Source organism: Vigna unguiculata, chromosome 10, assembly GCF_037176805.1.
Source record: "Vigna unguiculata cultivar grain cowpea cultivar isolate G323 ecotype 2 chromosome 10, ASM3717680v1, whole genome shotgun sequence".
Taxonomy (NCBI): domain Eukaryota; kingdom Viridiplantae; phylum Streptophyta; class Magnoliopsida; order Fabales; family Fabaceae; genus Vigna; species Vigna unguiculata.
In genome coordinates this window covers 48,965,708-48,970,520 of record NC_140801.1, presented here as the reverse complement: position 1 = coordinate 48,970,520, position 4,813 = coordinate 48,965,708, and the positions used below count along the sequence as shown (strand labels likewise).

Below are 4,813 nucleotides of genomic sequence, written 5' to 3'. Positions count from 1 at the left end.
GACTCATCATACCGCATTTCAGGTATTTTTCTATTATTATATTCTTTGAAGGAATTTCATTTCAAAGATGTGTCTTGAAATTAAGGAAAACTAATATATATGAATTGTTTTTATTCAACTCAATATAATATTATTAGACTTTTTTAAGAATAGAACTGTATGTATGACTTATCAATAATCCAGTCAGTCATTTGGTCAGGCGGTCCAAGGATAAGAGGCCGAAGATCGTGTACTACAGACAGACAATTTATTGGATTGTTGATGTGAAAATTTTTCCGGAATGATTTTAGAGAGTTCACAACCGAACGGTCCGAGGGAAAGCGATCGAAGGCTGCCCGCTACAGTCAGTCAGCCATAGGTAATTGAAAATTATATTGAGACCATTCTTAATCAAATTTAAAAAGCAATTGATTCATGATTAAGAAAACCCTGATCACATGCTCATGAAAAACTATAAATAGAAGCTCAAGGTAAGTTGGTAAGAACTTTTTATCTCGCATTTATTACAACATTAATTGCTTTCACCCGAACGGACTTGAACTGACTTAAGCATCATAGTCTTATCCACATGTACCCTGATTGTCTGTCTAGACAACCGAACACGAGAGAGATAGAAAGGAAACCGAATGGATGAAGTTAAAAAAGAAGAGAATCAAAATAATTTGAATGTTTTAGATAAATGTTAGGTCCTACACCCAAAACAAAAACTATTTACGATTTTCACGTTTTAAATTAATATTTCGCTTATTAAAAATCAAGATCAAAATTAACTTAATTTTTTTATATATTTTCAAAAACAAAACCCTAATAGAAATTCGGACTTTAGAACAAACAATAATTTAAATGCAATAATTAACCTTAATAATATTATATCAACAAAAAGGAAGAAATCTTAACTTTATTAAAATAGAAATATTGTAAAATAATAAAAACCATATTAAAGTTTGCTCTTTTTTGTTCGTTGAATAACTAGTTAATTTTGGTGAAAATTTTAATAATGAATATTTGATGAATCGATTTTGTTGGACCTTGTTGAAATGACGATAGGTACAGGTCGAGATTATTGAGGTGTAAGATGAAAGAGCATTATTTGTCGGTGCTCCTTCAACCATGATTGTCAATAGCATATTCGATTATTACCTTTTTTTTCTCTATAATAACATTATTTTTAATATTTAAATGTCAAAATAGAAAGAGGCTATTGGTTGTTATGAATTAGAAGACCTAGATTTGTCGATAATATTGCTACAATAAGAACTTCTGGTGTTAATTGAAGAGACAGTGTCATTTTACGATGTTAAATCCATAAATAAAAATTGACATGAAAAATAAATAACCAATCGATGGATTCTATATTTTTCATATAGGGTAGTGATTGATTGTGCTTATACATTATATTAGTTTAATAGATAAAAGGTATTTCACATTATTTTTAATCAAAAATTTTAAGTTATTTATTTTTTTATAGTTATTTATTTTATTTTATTTATTTAATATAAGACTTTGACTTTTATTTGGATTATTTTTAATAATCTATCCTTCAAAGATTTTATATGATATATTTATACGTTAGTGAACTTCATTGACCTTCTTATACTTATATCCTTGTTGTTATGGTTATGATGTTAATGTTATAATAATATAAGTTAATCATCCTAAACTATTGGTTATGATGTCATTCTTGTGTTTTTATTTTTATTTAATGAGTTATTAGAGAAAGTATATTTATATGTATGTGACATTGAATCTTACCTCACATAAGTATTTCACATAACTTTTAATTAAAAAAATTGAAAAATTATAATTATGAATTTTTAGTCTTATATAATATTTAATTATATCTTTTCTATCCTATGTGAGATTTGGACACATATTTTCCTAGGTCAAATTTAGGTGTCTTAATGGTCTAGGTTTAAATTAATTTAGTGTTTTAACTTTATTAAGTTATCAATTTTAGACTTAAGAGAGAACCGAATATTAATCAAATATTAAATTGTGAAATAAATAAATTAAACTAGGAGATTAAATAATTTATACACAAAATTTAATAAATTTTAAAATACCATCATTAATATACAATTTTTCATTAGTTTACTAAATTTAAGTATAATAAAGTGTAAAAGATACAAAATGACAATATATAAAATAGGTTAATTCTTCTAATTGATAAAAGCTTTTATCAAAGTAATTTTTTCTTTCTCTTTATATTTTGAGTTTTATGTATTTTTTTTCTTTTATGTAAAGTTTTATCTTTATATTCAAGAAAGAATTCTTGTTAATTAAAGATTATGGTGATATGTTTAGTTTTTAAATTAGAATCTTTTTTACACTTCTTTTTGAAGTCTTTTAAATTCTGTTAAGAAGTCTAGTATGTAAGTTATTATGAAATGCTTAGTGGTAATTTGAAAAATTGAGGAGAAAAACTGAGAAAAATATACATTAATTGAACCTAAGATTATACGTTCTGAGTAGTAGTGACGGATCTAAAATCCTAAGTGGAAGCAATTTAGTTTGAAATAATATAAATTTATAACAATTGTTATCATGCAATTTAATAATAGGTATCAATTAATCACTTTTCTAAAGAAACAAGGAGAGCAAAATACTTTTTTCTTCTAGATATTTAATAATAATTTTAACAAAATGAGGAAGGACGCTTGTTTATGCTCAGCTATATATAGGTACGTCATTGATTATGAGTGTATACGAAGAAAATTAAAATGTTATACTATTTAAATATATTGATGAGGTTAGTTAAAAAGTGAGTATTTGAATTATGGTGAATGTGGATATTTGAATTGACATTGATCGGGTGTATTATTTGATTGAAAAAATTTTATTTATTGTATAAAAAATGTTAAATTTTATTTAACTTTTGTTCACTATTTTTTAATGTACACTTGTTTTAATTTTATTAGAAAATCATATGACATTTAAAATTTATGTAAATTCTTAGTTTAATTGGATTTTATGTTTGTTGGGCCTTGTATATTGTTTAAGCAATATGTTGGTCATTCATATAATATTGAAGTAAAGATCTTTAATGTTTTAATTGGAGTTTATCACTTAAATGTTCATTTGGACTATAGAGTTTTTCATTGAAGCCATGGTTTATAGTTTATAGTTTTAATAAGGAAAAGATTGTATTAATTTGCTCTTATCTTATATTTTAGATGCTTACTTGTTTGATTGGACGCTCAAGCGATAAAAGAATCAAATAAATTCTCTTTTTTTTTTTGTAATAAATTTAGAAGTGCACAAGATAAGAGTTGCAACAAATATATCTTCTTTTAAAAGTATGATTGTGAAGCACTTTATCGTTAAAGTAAAGTGTCTCACTCAAGAATAATTCTAGTTCAAGAACACACTCAATGTTCTCTTATCTCCCCAAATTCTAAATCAGAGAATGTTTTAATGTTTAGAGGAGAGAACAAATCACAAAGAAAAAAAGTTAGGACACTCATCTATAATTGTGATTTGATAAACCATAACTAGTTAAAGTGGTAAAAGTACACAATTAATTAATCATTATTCTAGAAATAGAGAATAACCTTTTGATCATCTTTTAAATCATTAAACTTAATACAAGTTTATCTTATTGAGTTGATAAGGGTTTGTGATTCAATAGCATATACAGTAGAGTTTGGTCTAAGGGATTCGAGTACAATTTTTCTATGATAAGGATTCATGACAACAAAAAATAAGACTTTAATTAATGAGCTTAATAGAATGAGAGTTAGATGGAGAAGCTTATCTCGAATATTGTATTTTTTTTTTCAATAGCTTTCTTATTTTAAAAATGTAAAAAATATTACAATACTTAGTTGTGATGTTTATGTTAAATTCTTTTTTTTTAATCTTACTAGTGCAAAAAGGAACTTTCACAATGCCAAATAATGACAACTAAAAAACAAATGTCATCAAATGAAATGTGGTGGAATTTTGTGATTTTGCCAAACTTTTTTAACATCGGTTCGTTTACAACCGTTGTTAAAAGTAGCACATCGAAGAAACAATGACAGTTCCCTACTTAAATTGTCCTTAAAAAGCCTACACAACTTTCATATTTTGTAGCTACATGCATTATTTTTCTGTCTCGTTTTAAACTTCTTCTCTCTCGTTTGTAGCATTATTTGCCCTCCTCGGTGTTCACATTACCATTATCGCTTAGTCGAATGTTGTTGCTCGTGTCGTTGTCGCTCGTGGCTCCGACTGTGTCGTTGTTTGGATTCGTGTGCCCCATTGTTAGATCTCTGCACCCTACGAAGCTTTGCCACACCACATAGTGCACTTTGCAACCCGCGAGGCTCCATCGCATTATGTCGCGCAACCTCTGCATCTTGTGAAGCTCATTTGCACCATGTCACGCACTTCTTGTAACTCCTCCTCACCACATCACACCATTGTATCTCCACATCAAATCTTTGCAAGCGACGCACATGAAACCTAATGCATTCTTTGTGAATAGTTCACGAGAAAATGATGTAACCTCCACATCCTAAACCCTAAATTTTAACAATAGTTAGAATCTATAATTGTCTTCATTTTTAAATTTTTTAACGATGGTACAAAATCGTCGTAGATTCCTAACTTTTTAATGACGTCTAATATAACAATGGTTAAAAACATACTTTAAAAATCTTGTTTAATTGTTGTTAAAAACGTTTTACTTAGTAGTGTCTCATTTTATCCAAAATTACTATAGTTCTTATAGTATCATCTAAAATTGGATTCAATACTCTAAATTAATTCTAAAATTATTCATGGAAATAGTAAGTTTGCAAAAAGTTAACACCAACCCAACTTGTTACCT

General features: G+C 27.0%; 1 long non-coding RNA gene across 1 annotated transcript; it reads left to right on the top strand.

Moving 5' to 3' along the window:
- On the top strand, positions 1-4,535 carry LOC146883396 (uncharacterized). The gene is made up of 3 exons (XR_014985089.1): positions 1-22; positions 200-358; positions 4,128-4,535. It is a non-coding gene; the product is annotated as an uncharacterized LOC146883396 (long non-coding RNA).
- Positions 4,536-4,813: the final 278 nt, after the last annotated feature.